This window comes from Trachemys scripta, chromosome 3 (genome assembly GCF_013100865.1).
Source record: "Trachemys scripta elegans isolate TJP31775 chromosome 3, CAS_Tse_1.0, whole genome shotgun sequence".
Classification (NCBI taxonomy): Eukaryota; Metazoa; Chordata; order Testudines; family Emydidae; genus Trachemys; species Trachemys scripta.
Genome location: NC_048300.1, coordinates 94743295 through 94769430, shown reverse-complemented (window position 1 = coordinate 94769430; position 26136 = coordinate 94743295). Strand labels below are relative to the sequence as shown.

Genomic DNA, 26136 nt, shown 5'->3' with positions numbered 1-26136 from the left:
TCTAATATAATGCTCATTAACACCAATTAAGTTTCTTTTTTCTTTAATGGGAATTTGACCAGGCCTTCCAATCTGCCTCTTAGGACCTACAGGTGATTTGACAAAGGTGACCCCTCCAACCTCATGGAGTTCTGCCACTGAAATTAGGGGGTCTACCATGTGAGTGCAGGGATTCACCTGCACACAGTCCATTACTGGCTTGGGACCAGCTGCTTTCAGAAGTTAATTATGGTGAAGAGTTAGCAAGTTCCTGAGGAGTTTGTGAGTTACTATAACTGAGTTGACCTGTCAACTTTTTAAGAAGAAAATTCGAGCAAGCTGTAGCATCCAAGGAGTGTGCACCCAGAGTTTGGGTTGCCTGTTACCTGTCCAAAACCAAAAGAAATTGATTTCTTTTGTAACTAGTAACAAAAAAACTACTAATAAAACAGACTGAAAATGTTTTATGAAGCAATTTCCCCATAAAATAACTTCCTATGTGGCTCTCCCTTTTCTCTTTCCTTTCCTCCATTTTTCTTTGTAGATGCTGATGCATCTTTTCTTGTTTCTTCCCGCTATCTGTATCTTTTTCCTTGAGGGTAATTTTTAACATTTCATTTCCTCCAAACTTTTTTAGTTTGACCTACTTTCAGTGTCGTCTTCGCCCTCCCACCCCCTTTCATTACTGTACCATTCTCTTTCCATTCAACTTTCCTTGGTTTTTCTCTTTCTCTCTGCCCCTGCAGGGCTACTAAGTGCCAGGTATGCACCAGGACTGTATGCAGAAACTGCAATTCCTCTTGCAGGGGTGCCTGGATTTGGGCAGTCAAGTGCCCTCAGTCACCTCTCCCTCTGCTCTCTTAGCTGACTTCAGGAGACGGCAGTGGTGGCTACTGCATCTGGTAAGGAAGGACTAGGCCAAGAGCCCAAGTGAAGTGGGGGAAGCACAGGGTAGGCAGAGGATGAGGGCTGAAAAGGGTGGAAAGAAGTGGAAGGGGAAATCATTTGCATAATTGCATAAAGCTCGCACGTTGGACAACATTTAACAGCTCTGGGCCGGCCTCCCCACTCCTCTTTCTAATTGGAAACCGGCTGGTGGTCAGCCGGCCGCAGAGAGGCTGAGCGCGCTCCCCGCGCAGCCCGTGTGTGCCAGCCTGATAGCGAGGGGCAGCCCCGTCCACCCCTGGGCGAGTCCCTCTGGGTCCCAGGGGCGGCGCTCGGAGCTAGCGCTGGGGGGGGGGGGTATGTCCCATCTCGCTGGTTTGTCTTTACACCGCTCCAAGAGCGGGAGCTTTGTGGCCGCAGTGGGGAGGGGGCTGCGCGGGGGACCCTCGTCTCTCAAGCGCTCCCCTCTGGGGGACTTGGCAGCCCCAGGAGCTACCGCCTCCTGTGATGGAGAGGCTGGGGGTGCCCCGCCCCCGCGGGCTCTTTCACGCCCGGGCTATTCCCAGTGCCGCACAAGCCGCCGCGCTGTTTCGCCCGAGCGGCCAGACACCGCTGCCCCGCCCCCCGCTCCCGTTAGCACTCGGGGCAGCTCTCGCGGTGTTTGGCGGCCGCCATATTGTGTGACACTATTTTGATTTGGGAGCGCAGCGAGGGGGGGGACGGGAGCGACGCGGAGCCGGAGCGGTTCCAGCTGAGGACGGGAGCGGCGCCCGCAGACACCCGCCCACCCCGAGCCTCCCGCTTCTCCCGCCCGCGGCGGCGGTGGCAGCTTGGACCTCTCTCCCCCCCCCAGCGGCGGAAGGCTGCGGGGCGGCTCTGAGGTGTCCCCCCTGCCGGGAGGCGGCGACGCTGGTGGCGGCGGCTGCCGTGGTGGGGGAGGAGGAGGAGGAGGAGGGTAAGGCTGACCCCTCCGAGGCGGGCCTGGCGGCTGCTCCCTTCCCGGGGGGCTGCTCGGCCCGCAGGCCTGAGAGGGGAAGGGGCTCCTCCTGGGCGAGCCCCTAGCCCGGCTCCCCGGCCAGACATCAGCGGCCAGGCAAGCTGAGGCCTCTGCACGGGGGGGCTGTCGGTGGAGGGAGCAGCCCCCAGCGCAGTGTGCGAGACAGGGGCACTAAACGGCCGCTCCGCCGGCCAGGGGGCTGCCGCCCGGCGGGGGAGCCGGGGAGGGATGGAAACTATTTCCCTTGGCGAGTCTGATGCTTTCCCTGAAGTGGAAGGGATTGGGTCGGAGGGGGGTGGCCCTGCCCCTGCCGCATTGGAGTGCGAAGGGGGTGTGAGTGTGGCTGTGCCAGTGTGCCTTTCCCCAACACCTAGGGGTTGAGGGAGGTGAGGGAGACCCCGACCTGCATCTCGCTGAAGGAATTGCCGCCTCCAACCAAAGAAGGAAACGAAGTAGCGTTCAAAAGAGCTTGTTTGGGTGTTGGGGGAGAGGATGATGCCAAATAGCTGACAGGTGTCTGTTTGCTGAGATATTTTGCTGTTTGGGTTTGTGTCCAGTGTCAGTGGTTTGATTTGCGTGTGTGTGGGCGCTCATGTTTGCTGTCTATATTGTCTTTGCAGGATTTGGCTGCATTTTCCATCTGTAGTATATGTAGGCTGTTGGTTTCCAGTTTTCAAGTTAGTTCAGTTGTTGAGAAGACATTGAAATCTTTCTAATGAAAGAGGTTTCTAACACAGTTACTTGAGACAGTTTATCTTTTGCCCTGGTATAGGATCCAAATACACTATTGAGAGGTATCTAATATGGAGCTTCATTCACTGAAAGGTATCTAGTAACGTTCTAAACAGTGAATTTTATTCAGATTGTAAACTCTTTGGGGCAGGGACCACCATCTCATGCATTTTTACAGCACCTAAGACATGACGAATGTCATTAGGCACTACTCTAATACTACTAGAAGTCCTAGCTATGTTCTGTACAACAGACTTAAGGTGTCAAATGCCTATTTTAGCCATCTTAGAAAAGTAGGTGGTGGCTTGAGGGTTGCCAGAAGCTGGGACTGGGCAACAGGGGATGGATCACTTGATAATTACCTGTTCTGCTCATTCCCTCTTGGGCACCTGGCATTGGCCACTGTCGGAAGACAGGATTTTGGGCTAGATGGACCTTTGGTTTGACCCAGTATGGCCGTTCTTATGATAGACTAGATAAAGTAATGTTGTCATTTCCAAACCTTGGCTTTGCAAAGAATATACTGTGCACAGTTTTTAGCAAATTCAGTTTGGGGGTATATTTGGTATTGAATTAATAAATACAGAATTGCTGTATTAGTGTGTGCTACATCATGCTTTTGGATGCTGTATAAACTAAACTTAAGCCTCACCTATACTGGGAATTGACTGTATTTTCCGCAATCAGGATCCAGGAACTAGTGTAGCTCAGTACACTAATCATTGACAACCATTTGCTGAAATCAGTGTTAATCGCCAGTATAGACAAGGTCAAAAATAGTAACTTACCGGAGGAGCAAGTATATTTCAATGCATTTATTTTTTATCTGGATCACCTGTAGAATGCTTTGAATCTGGGGCTTGACAAATCCAGTCTCTTCTTATGTGCTGTTGGCAAATGGGATGCTTCCCTTGACACACTACACTTTTATGGACATTGATGACATAGATCTAATCTTTCATTTAAAGAGTTGTTACCTTTGGTTAGCTCCTGCAGTACTGTCATCCCAAATCTGCGGGGGGAGGGGTGCTTAACTGTAACAGAATGAAAATTGAGCTGCCTCTTGTCCATTTTCTCTGTTAAGCATAGGATTCTGAATAGCAGCAGTGAAAACTGACAAGAATTGGGCCAATCCTATGCTGCTATTTCCTGGGAGATCTAGAAGTAGTAAAAGAAGCAGGCACTGAAACTGTTGGGATGACCCAAAACAAAGGAGCCCCCTTCATCTCATAGCAGCCAGAAGCTTGGGTCATGCTAGAGCAGCGGAGAAACATTCTCTGTCATACCAGTGAAGAGGGTGGAGGAAGGGGTGGTAGCAGAAACATTCCTCACACCAGCTTTTAAAGACACTATGGTGGAGCTGAGGGAACATGAAGAGAGTAATCTTCTTCCTTTCCAGCAGCCAGATAAATCAGAAGGAGGGCAAGGGGCCTTGAAATTTACTAAATCTACAATCTGGAGGTTGACATAAAAGATACATTTTCTGAACTGGGTCGAGAGACAGCACCCTGGTAGGAATCCCAGCACCCTATTCTTTTCCAGCTTAGTAGATAACTTGTACATTTTTCAAGACCCATTGAATTAAATTTATTTATTCAATAGATTATTCCTGGCTAATTTTTATATTTTATATACTAATAAGTTTAAAAAGCTTTTGGCAAACTACTTGTGTATGAGAATATAAGTATTCAAATCTCAAAACAAGTTTGCTTTTTACCCTGTTGAAAATTCCTCTCAGATACTATGAGCATTTATGGTTGGAAACATTGGAAGAAATAAGTCTGTCAGGTATGATCTAGAGCTTCTGAGATAAGTATAAACTTAAGACTGAGAGATCACAGTGCTCTTTTTTTTTTTTTTGTTCTTGAACTAGTACAAACAGAATATTGAGTGCTGTTGGTGTTTTTTACAGGAAATAGAACAAAAATTCCAATGATTCAGAACTTGTAGGTGTTTTTAAAAAGTTTTATACTTCAAGCTAAAATATTAAAATGATCAAAATGAAAGTTGAGCTGATTCTAGTGGTATATACTGTGTTTACAAGATTTTTTTTTTCTTTTCAATTGTGTGTTGGAATTATCTTTAGTTTAAAAAATGTACTTCAGTGTACAGTTCCTATTTAAAGAGACTTGACAGGACAGATCCTAAAAAACCTCTTGGGTCATAGTTGGTAAACCAGTCCTAATTGGATGTTGTACTTCTAAATGCTGCTTTTTAAATAACCCTGTGGTATAGGGAGTAAGCTATCCAATTCACCACCTGATGTTGGTTTTCGAGTATTGATTCTGGTTGATATCATGAAGATATTTCATAGAATTATAGGACTGGAAGGGACCTTGAGAGGTCATCTAGTTCAGTCCCCTGCACTCATGGCTGGACTAAGTATTATATAGACCATCCCTGACAGATAGGATGTAACCTGCTTTTAAAAATCTCCAATGATGGAGATTCTACAACCTTCCTAGGCAATTTATTCCAGTGCTTAACCCTCCTGACAGGAAGTTTTTCCTAATGTCCAACCTAAACAGCCCTATTTCATTAAAACGATTTTTAGGTTTGATCTTTGTTGGGGGGAGGTGAAAGGAAGAAACCAGATCATGAAAATGTCAATCTTGTCTTGGGCTAATGGTTTTTGTAGGTCTGCCTTACTTGAATGGTTTTAGTAAAATTAGGAGACGTCTTTAACTATATTCAGCTGAGTCAGTGAACTCAATTACAGTGCAGAAAATACACAAGCAAGTATACAAATGGTCACTAACAGTTCTTTCTAAGCATATTTTATGTTATGGTCAGCTCTGGGTGTCACTTATTCAGTAATACCACATTGTAGTCAACTAGGGCTAAATTACTTAACACAATTGATTTGGTGAAACCTGAACGTGCAGTGTGTTTATGGTGGTATGGTATTTCTGGAACTTTTTGTGTCTACTGTTGAATGAAATGTGTTTTTAGTTAAAGAACAGTAAACTCATCTTAAGAGATTTTCTTTTTAGAAAATTTTAGAAATTGAGATGGGAAGCAACCATATGATACACTTCATCGTGGCAGAGCAAGCACTCCAGTATAACGTGCTCAGTAGTTTTAGTTAGAAACTTATAGTACATTTCAGTGACAGAGCGAAAACAACTTCACATCTTGAATAAAATCAGTACTTCATTTTTAGAAAAATGTTATGCACTATCAGTTTTTATAGCAATATGGAAAATGTGCATCTCCTTTATATTTTGAGCAGAGATGAAGATCAAATTTCACTTTCTTTAATGAGCAGTTTAAAACTTGCTCAAATCCTAGTAGCAACATGTGTGGAATTTAATTTTTCACTTGGTCTAACTTCAGGAAAATTAATGTTTCAGAATGGACAGCATTTCTGCTGTGCTTAGTAGCTAATGTATGTAAGAGTTTTGATTTAGGAGTAGAAATTAGTATAAAATACTTCAAAGAAAGTTGTGTATCAAACTGGTAGAGAATAAAGTTAGAGCTCTAAAAATCTGTTAAATATTAGCAGTTACTGTATTGCTCAATTAGCTATTGTTTACAAAAAGAAAACTACAAGAATTATCAAACTAGTTTCTGTACCTATCTGCTTAGATACTTGTGTGGCCCCCATCACACACAATATTAGTGTCTACCCAAGTATTTTAAAAATAGAAATAACAAAGAAATAAACTTATGTAAGCTTAGAATTCAGTGTCAACTTTCTCATTTAGCTGCATCTTAAAACCTATTGATCTATTTGCAGATCTATTTTACAGAAAACAGATTTTTCAGTAAATGAATGTATAATGCTGAGAAGCTTAGTGTACTGCAGCATTTTGGAGCACTTGTCTCAGAGCTGATTTGTGTGCGCTTTCCCAACATCCTTGTATTACTTGTGAAATATTTCAATAGTAGTGCAAAGCTGATAAGTGAGGATGCAGATATTAGGGATTTCTGTGTTGGTGTGTAAAAATATTTATCACTTATCTATACTGCTGTTTTGGAGGGCAGACTTTCACAAGTGACTATTGTTCCAAACCAGTCCTTGGAATCATTGTTATAAATTTGTATACCAATTCCTAAATAATTCTTTAATTTAAGAAATGGGTCACCAGCCATTGCCACTGCTTTATGTATAGTAAGTTGAAATAGAGCAACAGTTGATACAAGATAAATCCTATAAGCAACCAAACATGAGAGAGATGGCGGTGACCAAACTGTGGCCTCTGAACCTCCAGTGCTCATGTTACACCACTTGCACAGTTTTAAGTAGTGTAGTAGAAATTTTCATATGTGAAATTGGGCACAATGGTTGACATTCATGTACATACCTTTTCTGTCTCCTGTTCCCATGGGTTAGTAATGGGGCGGAGATGGATCCATCCCATAAATCATTTAAGTCTTTGTAGTAGAGTTTTTTTTTAATTGTATTTTAAACCAGGAAAGAAAGAAAGAGAGCAGTTTTGAGTAAATTAAAAGTAATGAGTAAATTTCCTGAAGATGTGGGCCAATTCCACTATTACTCTTGCCCAAAATGTTTGCTCTGCTAATCTAACACTTAGGGTATGAAGTATCCAGGAGTAGCCATGTTAGTCTGTATCCACAAAAACAACAAGCCCAGTGGCACTTGAAAGACTAACAGATTTATTTGGGCATAAGCTTTCATGGGTAAAAAGCCCACTTCTTCTGCATCTGAAGAAGTGGGTTTTTTACCCACGAAAGCTTATGCCCAAATAAATCTGTTAGTCTTTAAGGTGCCATCGGACTCTTTTTACTTAGGGCATGGTATGTTTTCACTGCAGAAAAGATGTTTTCAACTCAGGTTAGCTATAATTCAGGTTAAAATAGCAGTGAGGACATAGCAACTTGGCTTTTAACTTGGGTTAGCAGCTTGATTTCAACTCCAGGCTCTACTATAAGCTTTAACTCACCACTTTACTAAATCTTAAATGAATTATTAGTTTGTGTACTTTTGAATAATGGGGCAAAATTGGAACTTTTGTATACTTCAATGAATCCTGAAAACTTCTAATTTTGTTAAAAATGTTTCTATCTGTAAATGTAAGTAATAGGAGAAAGCAGTAGGCAAGAACTTGTTGGCATACACTACCAAGTTTTCCTCAGCAAGTATCAAAGTATCTACTCTTAGTGGATGTTGCTCCCTGGTGGGAAAAATGCTTTCACCATTATCACTCTACATTTGTCAATGAAGAAATGAGAGATGTGTAGTTTAAATCTAGTCTCAAGGTCAAGAAAAAAAATGTACATGGCCTGTCTGCCCAATCATACAAGGGACAGACCTGAGAGAGCAGCTCTGAAGTGGGGACTCAAAAAATTCATTTGCTATTGGTCCATGCAATTTATGGGTTGGTATAGTGAACCAACACTTTTCCCCTCGATCAGTCTTCCCTGTCCTACAGTTGGCAGGTTCCAGTGGTGAATGGTTTTTTTGTGAGAGTCTGGTGTATAAATCTCCCATTGCATAGTTTGTAATTATTTAGCTGACTTACCCAGTCTCCTATTGGTATGTTCTTAAAAAGGTATATTGTACCTTTGAAAACTTCTTTTTAATAACTTAAACAAAAATTGAATGGGATATGAAAACTACACCCTATAGGAACTAACAGCTTAAACACAAGCTGCAGCCTCTAATTATTAGGAAGAGTGGTCTTTTCAGAAGAATATTTCAAAAGGAAATACCACGCTTTTTCTGATCAGAGTAAATATTTTTAAAGAAGTTTTGTTATCAATCTGCTGCTTCACGAGCTGTGACTAGTTAATGTGCTCAGCCTGATGAATGACTCTTGTTTTCCTGAAAGTTGTTTTCTATTTGTTTGTTTGTTTGTTTAAAAATGGTTTCTACAGGGTCACAAGACCAGGGTTTGAAAAATTTCCCTAACACTAGCTCAACAGCCAAGTCCAGGTGAAAAAAGTGCACTGCCACTCCCACTGGAAAACAAAATGAAAAACACGCTCAGGCAATGTAAAGGAATAAAGCAGTTGTACATTGTATGTAACTGTAGCGTTTGTCAATCAAAATTCTGTTTAATAAGCTTTTTTTTAAAAAGTAACTCTCTGCCTCTTGTGCTCTTCTTATACTTTTTTCTGGCTTCATTCCACACTCTCTCCTACTATAAGTTATGTAATATTTTGAGTATAGTGTTACCTCATTTTTCCTTTTCTCTGTATCTTGTTCTTTCTTTTTTTCTGTATTGTATTCCTTCTTCTCTCCCCAAACTTTGTGTGTTCTGTCTCACAATTCTAATGTATCTTCTCTATCTCTTCCTCTGTTGCCCATCTCCCCTCACATTCACATCTCTATACCTTTATGCACCTTCATCCAGCTCATGCACATCGCTCTATCCCTTTCTCCCCATTCCTGGTTCTTCCCCCTCTTACTTTCCAGTTAAAACAGCCATGGCCCTTGATTTCCTCTTTCTGATGAAAGGGCAGTGGTTTCAACCATTTTGCCTTCCTACCCCCATCTTAAGCAAACGGGACTGGCCCCTGGAATGTTCTTTCATGCTCTTCCTTCCTTTTAAAGGAGCAGTAGGAGCCCCTAAGCAGCCCTAATCCCATGCTTGCCCCCTTCCTGTAGGGGGAAGAAGCTAGGAACGGCAAAGGCTTTGTTCACTGGCTTCATTCAGTTCGCTCACCTGTTCCAACTTTTAACTTCCCCTGAATTGGGCAAATGGGTTACTTTTTCAAGCCCAGCCTGTAGTCTACCTTAGGCTATATCTCCATTAGGAATCTCAGGCTACATCTACATTACGGGGGGGGGGGTTGATTTAAGATACGCAAATTCAGCTATGCGAATAGCGTAGCTGAATTCGACGTATCGCAGCCGACTTACCCCGCTGTAGGGACAGCGGCAAAATCGACCTCTGTGGCTTCCCGTTGACTGTGCTTACTCCCATCTCCGCTGGTGGAGTAAGAACGTCGATTCGGGGATCGATTGTCGCGTCCCGACGGGACGCGATAAATCGATCCCCGAGAGGTCGATTTCTGCCCACCGATTCAGGCGGGTAGTGTAGACCCAGCCTCAGTGAATCCCCCACCAGTATTAGCACTAATGGGACTCCTAATGTAGATGAGGCTTTTGCATCTGAATCAGTTTTTAACTTCCCTGATAGATTAAGTTGACAGGGTGCTAGTTAGAGGTATTTTTGAAAAATAGTCCGTCTGAAACAGTTGTTTTCAACATTTTCTTAAGAAGATGCCCCAAATTAGTATTTTGGTGCTTGTCTCTTCCCACATATTTGTTCCATTTTTGTTTTACTTTAGAAGTTTAAGGGATGTCGAGTTTGGCCTTCAGCAAAACAAGGGAAGGGCTTGTGGGTCTCTGAAGATGTATTTTGAGCTGTCATGCTAAATGACATTGTGGAAATTATTTTGTATAATTTGCAATCAGCCAGAGGCCTTGACTAGGATGGAGCCCCATTGTGCCAGGCGCTATACAAACATATAGTAAACAAGTCTCTGCCCCAAAAAGGCTTACAGTCTTGTTGAATAACCACATCATTCTTTATCCAAAGTATTTATTGGGTGTTGAGGGTAAATAGACTTCAAACTAAAAAGTGGATTTTAAACAGTCACCCTACTTTAGCTACTAAGCTTTCAGCTGTTGTAATGACTAAATATCATTAGTTCTCCAGTGACCTTAAGCCATATCTACCCAGGGAATTTTTACAAAAACAGCATTACTAATTCCTGTTCACAGCACTGTTAATAGCATTGGTAGTTGTAATGAAGTTGGCTCTCTGGTAACAATTTTCAGCACTGTCGTGACACGCTGCTGCCATGTAATCAAGAGGAGCAATGTTATCTATGACTTTACTATGTTGGAGTCTGGTTGCATTTAATGTTGTTCCATGTGAAGACAGGGCTTTAGAATAGAAATAAAGGTTGACCAAAAGGTGGTGAATCTTGAGCTGCTCTCCTATGACTTGTCACTGAGAAGCCCTGGGTTGAATTAAGAACTCGACTGACCAGCAAATTTTAAACTTGGTTAAACTGTACTGTTGTCTTCGAGGCAGGGCTTAAAGTCAGTGGGGGAGGGAGGAACTGTGGTGGAACACAGTTACTTCTTCTTCTTTATAAACAGAGGACTTTGTCTTCATTTCTCAGGCTTGAGGGAGTGCATTTCTCTCAGGGTTCCGCTTTCTTAGTGGCTGGTGAGGTGAGGACTTGCCAAGCAAAGGAATCTGAATTGTGAACAAGAGGAATTGCTATTGCCTGGCTGGGAAATTTCTGGTCCTTTAAGCCTTCTTCCCAGTAGGTGGAACAGCAGCATCAACTGATCAGAGATGCAGTCCCTTTTCTGTCTCTCTTCTACAAAAGTTCTTTCCCTTAACAGGTCAAAGAGGAGGCGAGGCTAGAAGAGCAGACACCAAATCCTCCAGCAGTTCTCTTCCTCTCTCCACATTCCAGAAGGGAAAGATTCCAGGATTCCTGTAACAGCCTATCTCCCTCTCCCTTCAATGTCCTGTAGTGAAGTAGATATGGGGTTAAGTAAATTTTGGTGAGATGTAAAAACTCTGGTTTACATGGGAACAAGGATATAGGACAGGGGTGGGCAAACTTTTTGGCCCAAAGGCCACATCAGGGTTGCGCAACTGTATGGAGAGCTGGGTAGGGAAGGCTGTGCCTCCCCAAACAGCCTGGCCTCTGCCCCCTATCCACCCCTTCCCACTTCCCACCACCTGACTGCCCCCCTCAGAACCTCCCAACCCATCCAACCCCCCTGTTCCTTGTCCCCTGACCGCCCCCTCCTGGAACCCCTGCCCCCTATCCAACGCCCCTACTCCTTGTCCTCTGAGTGACCTCCCAACCCCTGTCCACATCCCTGCCCCCCGGGACTCCCACTCCCAACCCTCCCTGTTCCCCATCCCCTGACCGCCCTCCCAGAACCTCCGCCCCATCCAACCGCCCCCTCCTCCCTGACTGCCCCCCAGGACTCCCTGCCCCCTTACCAGCAGCAGGAGCGCGTGGCCGCGACACCCGGCCAAAACCAGCTGCACTCCCCACGCTGCCCAGTGGGAGCGGCAGGCCAGAGTGCGGCCTGTGCGGTGGTCTGGCTGTGGGGGAAGGGGAATAGCGGGGGAGGGGCCAGGGACTAGACTACCCGGCTGGGAGCCCAGGGGCTGGGTAGGACAGCCGGCCCGCGGGCCGTAGTTTGCCCATGTCTGATATAGGATTAAAACAGAATCTTGGAGGGGCCAAGTGATGATGGAGGAGTGAATTTTAGGGAAATCCAACTCAAAAAAACAAACCAGAAGAGGAGGTAGGGAAAACAGTGGAGAGATAAAAGGAAGAAGATGTACTGTAAATTTAGTAGACACAACATAATACATTTTAAAATTATTGGAGGTTGGTACTGAAATGTTGCAATAAAAATACTCAATATAAATGTGAGGAGTGCATGGTTGTGTGTGGCAGAGAGTTAGGGAGAGATGCACAGTCTCCAGTATTTGTATGGCTAGGATGGGAAAATAACTTGCCCTGAGCCTGGTTTTTGGTTTCTTTGTTTGCTTTACTAGCCTCTAACAAGTTACGGACAAATACTAGGTAACTTAACTTTTTTGTGTTGGTTCAAAAGAGACATTTTACCATCGTAACATTTTCTAAAATGCAGCCAATTATATCTTTAAAAAAAATTGGAGGGAAAGGGTGCTCATTTTTATTTGTTTTTGTAGCAATTTCTGTTCTCCATCCCTGCCAAATTGAAACTATGGCATTTATAAGAATTGATGTGTGAAGTATCAGGGATGTGGCCCCCGTCCTCCACAGCAGGATGTGTACATGCACAATTGCATGCAGTTTGTCTTGCTTGGTTGGCCCTTTGTTGAAACTCCTTTCAGCTACATTTCTTTTTCCCTTTTTCTTTCCCATAGTGCAACCCATCACCACAAGATGATGCAGTGCCACATCACAACATTACTTTGAGACCTGTCACCAAGACCACCAAAACTGGTGAGCTTCCCCTCCTGCTTTGCTCTGTTTTAACTACTGTTCATAGGAGTTCTGGAACATTAGCTAAACTGCCTTCTTGCTTACTCATTCATCTTTGAAAGTGACAGAAATATTGTAAAGGAAAAAAGCAATATTTTTGTCACACATTTGATTAAAATATTGCCAATATTAGGGCCCTCTTAAATGTTCCAGAACTCCTATTTACTGTAATTTTTTTTGCTTTTATTTGGGAATTTGTCAACTGCTGTTGGAACAGCTTTTCATGAAGTGATGTTTGAAACAGAGGTCTGAGCTGAAGGCTGTCTTAGAAACAGAAGCATTCGGTCAGCCCTCTCCCCCTTCCCCCCCCCCCGCCCCCAAAAAAGGTTTCATTTATGGACACTGCATAACTTTTTTCAGGAGGTATGGCTTTTAAGCAGGTTCCTGTAACTCAATGCCTGCTGCAGAGAGATTCAGCAGATTAGTATAGTAAATAGATGCTGTTGTCAGGCACATGACTGCATCTGATATATGGCTTGAAAAAATCTCTTCACTTAGGCTGAATAGGAAGCTTTTCCAGTGTTCTGCCATCAACTTCTGCAGAATATAAGGTTTCATATAAAATAAAGTTTCTATTCCTTTCTGGTTACAAAGATAACCTACCGAGTGTGAACCACTTATGCTGTATCCTAAGTTTGCAGAAGTCTAATGTGCCTCTGCTCCAATGTGCTTTGCCAAACTACAACAATGTGATATTAACAAAATTGGTCAGTTTCAAAGCTGCTATTGAGAGCACTAATGGGCAACACTTAAACTGATAACAGTTTTGCGCTGCTGTTCATTTACACAGATTTTTAAACTGTACAATGGGCAGACATGGAAGCTGTTCACTGGGAGAAGAGGCTAGGTGAGGAGACACTCCTCTGGCATCAGCCAGAAAGTTGAAGGAAAGTAAGGTAGTAAAGAATGATACAAACCCCAGTAGCAGCCAGGTCACACTTAAGGGTGGAAATAGTGCAGTCTTTAGGGACTGGAGATGGGTGGGGCATTTCAAATGTATCACTGTGTGTTTCACATATAGGATTCACGGACTGTACCCTGTAGGAGCCTAGCGTTCTTCCCTTTCCCAGCAAGAGAGGCTGGTTGGCTTTTTGTAAGGCATTATTCCTGAATGTTGGTGCCCCACCTTCCATTTCGCGGTAAAATCCTGGCCCCATTGAAATCAATGGGGGTTTTGCAATTTACTTCAGTGGGGCTAGGATTTCACCATGGATCTCCAGCTTGCTTAGTAGGACATTAGCAAATGAGTAGACTAGAACAAGAGAGAGGGAAAGATTTGTAGGATGAGTTAGAAAATAGAAGTACAGTTTGTAAATAGAAATACCCTTTTTTAGGGAAAGGAAAAGACAGTTAAAATGAGGTGTAATAACTGCGACTAGGTGAAAAGTGTTTGCAAAGATACTTCAATGTCATTACTATTGAACTGCTTTTTACAGTGTTCAACCAGCTCTTCAGCTGGTTACATAATATTTGACAGTTAATTACTGGTGAAATTCAATTAATAAAAAAAGTGCTATTCGATCAGCTGTATTGAGTTTAACTTTGAAAAAATATGAAGTAGATAGTTGATTAACATATTAAAACTAAATATAGAATACCAAGTGTACAACTATTGTGTCCTTTAAATCTCTGGATCGGGATTGTCTCTGTGCATTGCCTTGGGATCATGGCAGCACAGGTATCCATCCTGACTAGTAGGTTTAGACTTCAGGTTAGCAGGTATTAAGTGGATTTTTGTCAGACACATACCTAATGCAGGTGTCAAAATATGTATAAATACTTTTTAGAACTGCACACTGTGTCTCATGGATATGTTTAAGGTTAATCAAGCTTTATCTGGATTCTAAAATTTGACTTCAGCTGTTTCGTGGCAGAGTAATTGGCTGTATTATAATTGTAAGAAGATCATATTTAAATTTTTACTTTGACTTTTAGTTTCAAGGAATTTCCCTATAACCTACAGTATCTTGAAGTCAAAGTAACATCTAATGGTACTAGCAGAGTTGATGAGGGCTGCAAGCTTCCTTCCTGTTGAAATTGGCCAGCAGACCAATACAAACTGTAGCTTGTGTTTTCTTCAATGCAGATCCAATGGCAACTCTGCGGAATGTGTTTTCCACTCACCAGCAATGAGCAGAAAGTGCTTGCCAACACAAATGAGATCCTGAAATCTGCAACATTTCTTCACAGAATATAGTTCTCACACTGAAACAGTTGTTTAGCCAAAAAAGTAGACAGAAGGAGTATGCTAGCATGAATTACTGTAAAACTAGTTTTCTGGTTTGAAGTCTGTTGTTTTGCCATTTCTTTCGGATTCCCAATATTTCAGTTTTCTGTCTTGGGGTCCCCAGTGATGCTCCCTGTTTGTGATAAAGGCAAGATATTGCTTTAGGTTGTCATGGTAATGAGTGTGGTAAAATGCTCTTAAGTCAGCAGTGTTAACAATATGATATATTAAACTTCTATAATTTTATATTTTCCAACACGCTAATCTTTCTAATATTGTCTATCATTTCTGACTAGTGCATTTTTTTTTAGTTTGGTAGAAGTATAGCACTGCAGCTTTAATTGTGCCTTTTGAACTTAAGGATTGTATGCTTGCTTACACTGAGGATTTTATCATAAATAGGGCTTTATACTTGACCCCTTTATGTCTACCTAATTTATCAAAAAGCTTTGTATCATTAAAAGGAATGATAAACTTATTCCTTTTATCATTTGTTCCAGAAAAGAAAAGAGAAGAAAATCTTCTCTTATCATGAAATTATAACATAAGCACAAAGTTTTATTCATACCTTTGTTCTTGCCAGTTTCTGTGGAAAAAGTCCACATCTGCATTTTTAAATTAGCCCTGCCCATAACCCACATTTTAGTATTTTTGCAGGGAACGCATTAAAAAATTGGAATGGGTGAAAATTTGAATCCTTCTCAAATACGAGGTTAAGTATAATACTGTACCACTTTATCTGCATAAAATTGGTCCTCTGCTCTTCTAAAAGTTGGACAGATTTTATTAACTGAGGATCTTTTGGCTTTGTTACATGGTAGTATCCTGTATCTGTGTTTTCAGTTGAAAAGAAAATATCCAGACCTCCAACTTTACTTGTGTCTCATGAAATTGTTGAGAACTGCCCCATATTTTATCATAAAAATGAAGTTTTTAGCTTTGTATTTTTAGCTTCCTGGAAACATCTGGTGCCTTGCCATAGTTACGAATAGAGGAAAAAAATTAACTTTTTTTGTATAAACTAGAGAAAGTAACAAATAGCTAGAATTTCACAGTTGTGAATTGTACTTTGATGAAAATCATTGGAAACTTCAAATTATTTTACAGATGTTAATCACCATGTCTATTTTGAGGTATTTAACAGATGCCTATTACCTTGGTATCTATGCATCAAACTTAATTATTTAGAAAACAAATTCCAGAAGGTGTAGAAGAGGCATTTTAACCATCTCATTATTCTGAATTGTGTGTTTGGGTTTTTTCCCCTTTTTTTTGGTAAGAAGTTATTACTTGAGAGAGGTTTTGTTGAAAAGATCAGATGCACAGGGCCACATGTATTCCATGATTACGTGACTGTAGAATCCACCCCTTACCACAAAATTGTGCTCTAGAATCAAAAGTTGCATTTCAAATTGTTTTTAACCCATGTTGCAAAGATAATCTTCCAAATGGGAGGAGTATAAATTGAAGCATAAGTGTCTTCCTGGGCTTGTAAACAGCATGGAACAATAGCTTCAAGAGACATGTGAACTGCTCACATTCATCACAATAGGGTATTAACTCTCTAGAATCTAGTTATGACCATTTAAATTTTGGCATGGTTAGTTACTAGGGCTGTTGATTAATCGCAGTTAACTCGCGCGATTAACTAAAAAAAAAAGTTAATCGCGATTAACCGCAGTTGTAATTGCCTTGTTAAACAATAGAATACCAGTTGAAATTTATTAAATATTTTTGGATGTTTTTCAAATTTTCAAATCTATTGATTTCAATTACAACACAGAATACAAAGTATACAGTGCTCACTTTATATTACTTTTGATTACAAATATTTGCACTGTAAAAATGACAAACCAAAGAAATAGTATTTGTCAGTTCACCTCATACAAGTACTGTAGTGCAATCTCTTTATCATGAAAGTTGAACTTACAAATGTAGATTTTGTTGTTGTTGTTACATAACTGCACTCCATAACAAAACAATGTAAAACTTTAGTGCCTACAAGTCCACCCAATCCTACTTCTTTTTCAGCCAATCGCTAAGAGAAGCAAGTTTGTTTACATTTGCGGGAGATAATGCTGCCTGCTTCTTATTTACTTGCCTTATATGTTCTGGATTGAAGTAGCATACTTGCTTGTAAATGGTATCTTCTGGAAATCCCACTTTCTGGTCCTTTTTAACAGAAGAATATGTTCTCATGTGTAAGTTGTGGAGAGGAGAAAAGACGAGTGTCTTCCATGAAAATCCTAGATAGCTCAGTTTTGAGCCCAAGTATTTATAACAAAATTATAGCTCCTCACTGGAGCTAATTTCTGTCTTAAAGACGATCCCATTCGTGAGTTGGGAAAATACCTGTGTGTGTATTTCTGTATATAAAGACATAGGGCTACTGTAGTGGGGTGAATGCCCGCTCCAGCCCTGAAGGGGTTGGAAAAGCCCTGCAGAGGGCTGGGGCGGAGTAAAGGAGCAAAACCCAGCTGACTGGGGAAGTGGCTGCAGCTGGGGCCACGCCCCAAACTGAGCCACTCAGCCTTATAAGAAGGCCAGGGTAGTCAGAGCAGAGGAGTCTCTCTCTGACAGGAGAGAGAGAGAGAGACAGGCCTGGCTGTAGGGAGCTCACCTGGGGACCTAGAGTAAGGCAGGGCTGGGGAAAGGCCTTGGGGGCTGGGAAGCCCTAGGCCAGCAACTCCCCAGGCTGCAGGGCCTGGTCCTAGGCCCAAATAGGTATTGGGGTTGCACAGGGGCAGCCAGAGAGTGGGTAACGGCAGCCAGTCCAAACCTCTTGTTGCTGGTGATGATTGACTGCAGTCTGTCCCAGGGCCGGGGGGGGCTAGATGGTGACTGGTAGTAGCCACAACTGAGGTGACATTGGGATAGGGGAGTGGGGGTTCCCCTGGGTGGGGGGACCCAGAGAGAGAGTGGGGTACTGCCAGGGGGGGCAGCACCCAAGCCAATGGCACCGGGGTCCAGGAGGGAAACAGGGGCCAAAGACAGGCAGGACACCTGGCCTGCAGAGGGCGCTCTGGAGGCTGGTGAGCTAATTCCCGAGACGACCAGCACGAGGCGCCGCAGGGGTGAGTCCGCGCCTGATTACAGTTACACTCAGGATTCATGTGATACAGAAACAAGGCTCTTTGCATCTCTGTTCCCAGTGGTGGCACACTATATCCTCTCCTGTGCTCTTGCTTAGAATCTTTCCTGCCCTGAGTCCTACCTTTTCTCTCTGGGGTTGTCCACATGGAGACTGGGGCCTGGTCAACACTGAAAACTTAAATTGACATAGTTATAGTGCTCAGGGGTGTTCTTAAAAAATAAAAATTCATACCCCTGAGTGTAGCTGCTATGCTGACCTAATCTTTGCTGTAGGTGCAGCTATGTCAATGGAAGAATGTTTTTGTCAACCTAACTACTGTTTCTCGGGGAAGAGGAGTTTCTATAGCGAACGGAGAAACACCTTAATCTACACTTTAGGGTTACAGCAGCATAGTTATGCTGAGATAGCGCTCCTGTAGTATAGACGTGGTCTGAGTGTGTACCAAGCCAGAGTGTAAATCTGTAGCACGCTAGTCTGCTCTATGCTAAATCACTGTGAGTACGACTACTTTGCAATAAAACATCCACAGCATGGCCCTGGCTGGCCCATGTCACCTGACACAGGCTTGGGTTGCAAGGCTAAAAATTGCAGAGTAGACTCTCGGGCTGGAACCTGGGCTCTGAAACCCTGCAAGATGTGAGAGGTCTCAAAGCCCTGGTTCTAATCTGAGCTGGAATATCTACACTTCAATTTTTAATCCTGTAGTCCAAACTCTGGAAGCCTGAGTCAGTTGACCCTGGCTCTGAGGCTCACTGCCTCAAGGTGGTGGTGTTTTTTTTTTTTTTTATTGCAGTGTAGACATATCCTGTATGTGTCTCTGTCTCCTCTGTAATTTTCTATTAACTTCATTTATTTCTGTTTTCTTTGTTTTGTCTTTTTTTCTCTCTCCCACATACTATTTTTTGTGTTCTCACACTAGATCATTCTCCCATAACCAGTCCCATGTGCAGGTGTAGGTGTACATATGCTTAGTTAGACTGCCATGGCAACTCTTTGATTGGTGGATGGTGGTTGGGGTAACTATCCTTACCCAACTGCCACCTCTTTCTTGGTCTGAGAAGGAAACTTAGGAGTCAGGGAACAGCTGGGGTTGAGGAAGGAGTGGGAGGCCCAGAGCCTAGGAAGGAACTATCTTGTGCATGAGGAGAGGGCTTTGAACCTCAAGAAGAGCTAAGGGATCCAGAGCAGAGAAGGAGCTGCAACTGTGGCTACTGAGGGCAGAGGTGGTCCCCAAGGAAGAACTAGAGCAGCAGGCACATCAGACTTTCTACACTAGAGAATTTGGACCAAGAAACAGTTCCTGACTGAGAGGTTTCTGCTTTAGAGTAACCCAATACAGAGTGCTAGAGAAAAAGAAAGTTGATAGGCTGGCAAGGTATAGCAGCATTGGACAGATTTGCTGCCCATGCAGTGTGCTGTTGGTCTTGGCTGTTGCTTTCTTTTGGTCATCTTGGGCAGAAGTTCAGACCCTTCCTACATCCTCAGCACAGTGAGAGCACAGGATCACACTTAGCTTTTCGATGTTTTTGTCTGTTTTTTCTCTTTTTTTTTTTAATATTGGTTTTGCTTCCCTTGTGTTAACTTTTAATCCTGTCTAACTGCCTGTTCCCTCTGAGGCATCTTTGTTTTCTTTAGAGCTCCTGTTCCCTAAATCAATTATTAGTCTTGCAATAACACTTAGAGGTCCCAGTGTGCTAGGCATTATAAACCATATATAAGAAACGTTGCTGCCCCAAACAGTTTCCATTCTAAGTCAGTGATGTCCATCTGTTTCATCCTGAAGGCAGAACATATTTCAAAACACAAAGGGCCACAATTTTACCCTTCTTAGCTTACTCAGTGAGCCAAAATTCAGTGTCTTGTTTCCTCAGGGGGAGAAACTGAGTCAGGTAGCTCTTTGCAATCCTGTTTATTTACAAAAAGTGTACCCATAGCCTGTTTTCCTGAACATAGTAGGAATCAAAGAGTTGGCAATTTCTTTGTTCATAATTCCAAGCCTTTTTCCAAAAAGCTCTATTGGCTTTCTCTCAAGACCATGTTACTAGTGTGTGTTTGTTTGTTTGTTTGTTTGTTTGTTTGTTTGTTTGTTTGTTTGTTTGTTTGTTTGTTTGTTTTCTGTCTCTTGGTTTTCCTGCTGCCTTCTGTCTTCTTCTGAGTTCTGACTCTCTCTCACACCTTCACTCAGTAATTCCCACCCCCTTTGTGTTTGCATTTAGACCCCAGAGGAGATCCCTCAGACTGCATGGCTCAACTCCTACTCCTCTCTGGCTGTGCTGATCTATTGGGGCAGTAGCTTCCATTGTTTCAGCTGTTGATAAACAAAGAGGCAGTTAGCCTGAATGGAAGGTGGTTATGTTTGTTACATGGCAAACCAACTAACCTGTGTATGACCCATAACAAATTAATAAGCGGCATTGCAATTGTAATCAGGATAATTCACTTGTGTGGATATTAAAGAAAATTAATTAGCCTAGCAATCTCCAACCCATTCACTTTGTATCGATAAGAATAATTACGAAGTGTATTTGTCTTTTTATTTATATCCTGTTAGAAGTTTACCAATGTAATCAAACTAGCTTGTAGATATTAAGTCCCATTCATGTCTTAATTGTCTTTACATTATGTATGCTACTGTATAAAGTTAACCTTAAGATCAAAGATGTGAGCTATTGCAGGAAACTAATAATATCTATATTGTCTTCATCTTCTCTATCCCTGTTTATAATGAATGACCGGCAGTGGCCTTATGTAAATCAGTGTAAATAGATTACCTGTCTATGCACAGGAAATAGAATTTTAACTTCAAAGGATGGGTCAGTGTGTGCTCAAGAAAGAAGGATCCGCAGTCGAATGCTGTGTTCAAAACACTTGACCGCTTGTTTCAGCTATAAAAGAGAAATCTCTGGCCTGATGCTGCTACCTCTAGTTTGCTGAACTTTAAAAAGGGAAAGTTTAAACTGTGGAGCTGAGATCTTCCAAGTAGTTACTTGGAATACCCTGGAAAATGCATAGAAAGATTCTAACGTACTCTACATCTAAGCTGTCATTTGAAGTCTACTCTTTGGAATGCTTCCAGGGAGACTTTTGTGCAAACCAGCACACTCACCATCAATGCTACAATTCTGATCTAAGGACTTGGCAATCTTTTGTAATGTATGTGATTCTTTTAACCATTTAATAACTCTTCTTTTTCTTATTAATAAAATCTTTAGTTTATTGATTAAGGATTGGCTGACAGCCTGATATTTGGGTAAGATTTGAAATCTCTCTCTCTCTCTCTCTCTCTCCCTCAAGAGAGAGAGATATCTGGGGGTGAGTGTGTCTAAACCTTAGGGATTGATAGAACCTCATGTATGGTGAATTGGGTTTTCAGTAACCTCTCATCATATAAGACCAGTTTGTCTGGATGGGAACTGGCTGGAATGCCTAAAGGGGACTGTATTTTAGCTTCTTGTTAACCACTGTGGTGCTACAGAAGCTCCTTTTTTCCTGGTTTGGTGAATCTAATTATAGAATAAACCACCAGGTTTTGGGTTGTGTTTGCCCTTTTTCTTGCAGTCTGCCCTGAATGTGGCATTGTCAGTGGTGGTCCATTCTAAATGCTGGTCACAATGTTGACCAGCTTCGGCGAGCTTTTTGACTGCCCATAGATCAGACAGCTTGCTGGGAATAATCTAGCCTGTAGTATAATAAATATTTTGGGGCAAATTCTCTTTCCTGAAACTACCCATAAGTCTTCTGTTGATGATTCCCCTGGCATGGTGAGTCCCCAGTAGGTGTTGAGCCAGTGTAGTTGGCTTCTACACTTCCCTTTCCACAGCCTCTGGTGCAGAGGATATGTTAAGGAGCAAGTAGAGAGAACTTGCTGTGCTCCTTCTATCTCTGCTAGGAGCACTGTACTAGTGTAGGCAAAGCCCTCCTGGGATGGGTGCAGCTATACCAGCAAAGCTAACTTTGTATTAGTGTAGTAAAACCAGTCCTGGAAGTGAAATCAGCTACACTAGGCGCTTTTGTTGGCACACTATCACAGGGATCACACCTCTCCATACCCTTGACTGACTGTTATGCTGACTGGCTTTTACCTGGTGTATGGTCTCTTGGGAACGAGTGACCTAATGTAAGTTAGAGCAGCCCCCAAGCTGTTTTAATCTGTGCTCGGCCTGGGGCAGAGAATGAGGCAGCTGTAGTTTAGTGGTTGGTTCTCCACTTCTCTTCTACACCCCTTCTCCCCCCAGCCTGGGCAGCCCTAGATAGCTGGATTGAGAAGGGGAGCCATTCTTTGCTATTCTCCCACAGGTTGGCAGGAAAGTAGACAACGGAGCAGTCCTGCGCTCTTCTCCCTTACTTGAAATGCAGCAAGTAGCTCTTGAGCAGCTGCAGCAGGGAAGGGACCGCCTCTGCTCAGAGCACTTCTTATTCACCTTGGGTGAATGGGGACTATAAGGACAGCGGGGGGGGGGGGGGGGGGGGGGGGGGCGGCAGTGCCCCACCCCTAGCCTGTAGCCATGGGCTGATTCAAACAACTCCGCTTAAAAATTGTAGGACATGGTTCAGGGAGCACATTTTCAATTCATAATAGAATTGAAATTTTTTGCTCAATACAGTTGCCTTTTAGGGACACATGTTAAACACCACTGTTTTAAACAAATGATCATGGGAGAAGGTGATTCCAGGTAAAAACAGAGTTGTGGTGGGTAACCTTGTTAGTTCCATGACTTTTGCATATGTCTTTTTGTTTTCACATGAACTTCAGAAGAAGTCATGGGATAAGGTGGCAAGGGAAAGACCAAAAAAATAGACTGATGGGACCTTCATAGGTCATATAGCCCAGTCATCTGCACTGAGGTGGGACTTAGTAGTATCTAGACCCTCCCTAACCTGTTCTTAATAACCTCCAATGACTGAGATTCCACAGTCTCCCTAGATAACTTTGTTCCAGCGCTTAACTACCCTTACAGTTAGGAAGTTTTTCCTAATGTCTAACGGTAACCTAAATCACCATTGCTGCAGTTTAAGCCCATTACTTCTTGTCCTGTCCTCAGTGGATAAGGAGAACAAGTTTTCACCTTCCTCTTTATAACAACCTTTTATGTACTTGAAGACTTTTATCATGTCCCCCCTCAGTCTTCACTTCTTCAGACTAAACAAACCCACTTTTTCAGTCTTTCCTTCTAGGTCATGTTTTCTAGACCTTTAATTTGTTGCTCTCCTCTGAATTTGCTCCCCAATTTGTCCACATCTTTCCCAAAGTGTGGTGCCCAGAACTGTGTACACTACTGGAATTGAGACCTTATCAGTGTTGAGTAGAGTGGAAGAATTAATTCTTGCTTACAACACTCCTAATACATCCCAGAATGTTGTTTGCTTTTTTTGTGGGGGGGAGGAGGAAGGCAACAGTATTACATTAACTCATATTTAGTTTGTGATTCACTATAACCACCAGATCTTCTTCTGCAATACTTCTTCCTAGGCGGTCATTTCCCATTTTTCTATTTGTGCAATTGATTATTCCATCGTAAGTGTAGTGCTTTGCATTGTCCTTATTGAATTTCATCCTACTGTGTTTATTTCAGACCACTTCAATTTGCCAAGCTCATTTTGAATTCTAATCCTGTCCTCTAAGCACTTGTAGCCCCTCCCAGCTGGGTATTATCTGCAGACTTTATAAGTGTACTCTCTATGCCAGTATCCAAATCCCTTATGAAGTTATTAAATAGAACTGGACCCAGGACGGATCTCTGCAGGACCCAACTGGATATGTCCTTCCAGCTTGACTATGAATCTTTGATTACAGTTTTCCAACCAGTAGTGTATCCATTTTATAATAGGTTCATCTAGGCTATTTTTCCTTTTTTTTTTTTTTTTTAAGGTCATGTGAGACCGTATTAAAAGCCTTATGAAAGTTGAGACCTATCACGGCTACTGCTTTCTCCCTATCCACAAGGCTTATTACCCTGTCAAAGAAAGCAGTGTTGCCAACTCTAGTAATTTCATCACAAGACTTGTCATATTTAGTATGACCACAGTTTCTAGATTACTTGAGAATTTCAGGTTTCGGAGTAGCAGCCGTGTTAGTCTGTATCCACAAAAAGAACAGGAGTACTTGTGGCACTTTAGAGACTAACAAATTTATTAGAGCATAAGCTTTAACTTAGTTTCTACCCCTTACTGTTCAAGAGAAGATTTTGAAAACGTGACATCTCAAGGTGGGAGGAAAAAACAGAAGGTAAATACTCCTATTTATTTATTTCTCTAATCATAATTGTTGAGAATCTACGATTTTCAAAGAGTTGGCTTGACAGTAGTGAGAAGGGACTTGGGGATGCTATGGGGAAAAGACAAAAGATGTGGGGGGGAAGGGAAAAGGAGGAAGGCAAAAATGGAGATGAGCAGAAAGTGAGGTGAGCTTTGAGGGGGTTGTGAGAGGCAGTGTGGGAGAGAGGGTGAAGCAAAATGCTAATCAGAAGTGAGGAAAGAATGTCAAACATTTTCCGAAGTTGGAATCTGACATTGCCAGAGGGTAGGAAGGTGTGAGGGTGTGCTGCAAGCTCCACTGTCGGCTGCTTCTGTGGACAAGTCTTTGGCTTCTGTGCTGGCTTTGCCTTTTGAGTTTCTCCTCTGAACCCAACTTGCGGGGGGGGGAGGGGAGCGGAGGGCACTACATGGGCCTAGTGCCCATTTTCTACAGAACTTTCAAAAACTTTGACTCCATCATTCATTTCATTCTGTTAAAGGGAAGTAGTTGACAGTGTTTTAGATAACTTGACTAACACTAGAGGAAAAGAATCACTGCTAGTGTCAGTTTCTTTTCTCTCTGCCTCCTTTTTGCTTGATCTCCTTTTCTGATACCCTTAACAGAAGAAGAAAATGATTCCTTTACATTGTCATGGCCATGTCTCTGACACAGCAGCTCTTTCGTATTTATGCTTTGAAACTGAATCAGAATATATTATTATAATCAATTTCAAATTGCTGCAGATTTTGGGCAAGTATAATTGTGCAAGTGCATTTGTATATTGTGATTGAAATGGGAATTCTGCAGTATTTTCATAGCTGAGTAAATAACAAAATGTGGACCTAAGTAAATGTGCCAGTACTGCAATTCGGTGCCAAATTTAAGGCTCTGCAATTTGTATACATTACTAAATGAACTCAGTTCAGTTCATTTGGCATACTCAGTTCAAGGGAGTCCCAGAATTGGAATTGCAGGGTTGTTTCAGGTCAGGATTGAGGTGCATTGGCAGAACTGTTTGAGAATATGTGCACAGTGCCTTCCTGCAGTATCCCTGGACTAAATTAATGTTAATATAATGAGCCTTATTTTTATTCAAAACTTGAATGGACAGTCTAGGTTGTAAAGCAGGGGTAGGCAACCTTTCAGAAGTGGTGTGCCGAGTCTTCATTTATTCACTTTAATTTAAGGTTTCGTGTGTCGGTAATACATGTTAACGTTTTTTAGAAGGTGTCTCTCTCTCTCTAAGTCTATATTATATAACTAAACTATTGTATGTAAAGTAAACAAGGTTTTCAAAATGTTTAAGAAGCTTCGTTTAAAATTAAATTAAAATGCTGATCTTATGCCGCCAGCCTGCTCAGCCTGCTTCCAGCCTGGGGTTCTATTCACCTAGGCCTGCAGCGGGCTGAGCAGGGCCTGCGGCCAGGATGCTGGCTGGCAAGGGGCCAGCAGCCGGGAACCCAGACCGGGGGGGGGGGGGGGTTTGGGGGGCGGGGGGGGGGGGGGAAGGGGGGGGGGGGGGTTCAGAGGTCAGGGCAGTGGGGGGTGTTCAGGGCAGAAGGCCGGGAGTGTGGGGGGGTTCAGGGGTCAGGGCAGAAGGCTGGTGGGTGTGGGGGTGCAGGGCAGAAGGCTGGGTGTTGGGGGCGACTCGAGGTCAGGGCAGAGGGCTGGGGTGTGTGGGGGAGGGGGGTGCAGGGCAGAGCAGCTCATGGCAGGGGGCTGGGAGGGATATGCCCTGTTCTACCCTCTTCCTCCAGGCTCCGTCCCTACCTCTCTGTCTACTCTACGGAGCAGTGAGCATGCTGCTGCTCGGCTCTGCTCCGCTCCCCCTCCCGCTCGCAAGGGCCATCGCCGGGAGAGGGAGGAGGGCTGGAATGCACCAAGCTGTGGGAAGAAGCGAGGGAGGGGGAAGCTTGGCTGCTGCAGGGGAGAGCGGGGGCGGGGGGGCTGAGTGGGGCGGGGGGCTGGGACCCCCCCCCCCCCCCCCCCCCCCCCCCCCC

At 43.0% G+C, this 26136-nt stretch overlaps 1 protein-coding gene across 4 annotated transcripts in view; it reads left to right on the top strand.

Moving 5' to 3' along the window:
- The first annotated feature begins 1548 nt into the window (after nt 1-1548).
- TAB2 (TGF-beta activated kinase 1 (MAP3K7) binding protein 2) overlaps nt 1549-26136 on the top strand; it is a 130532-nt gene continuing 105944 nt past the window's right edge. The window contains exons 1-3 of one of the 4 annotated variants that reach the window (XM_034765447.1): nt 1549-1819; nt 3888-3890; nt 12463-12541. The gene's annotated coding sequence lies outside the window, so the exon portion shown is untranslated. Of the gene's footprint in view, nt 1820-2563; nt 2687-3887; nt 3891-8387; nt 8579-12462; nt 12542-26136 lie in introns of those variants that run through there. The other 3 variants (XM_034765446.1, XM_034765448.1, XM_034765449.1) reach the window with 3 other exon arrangements.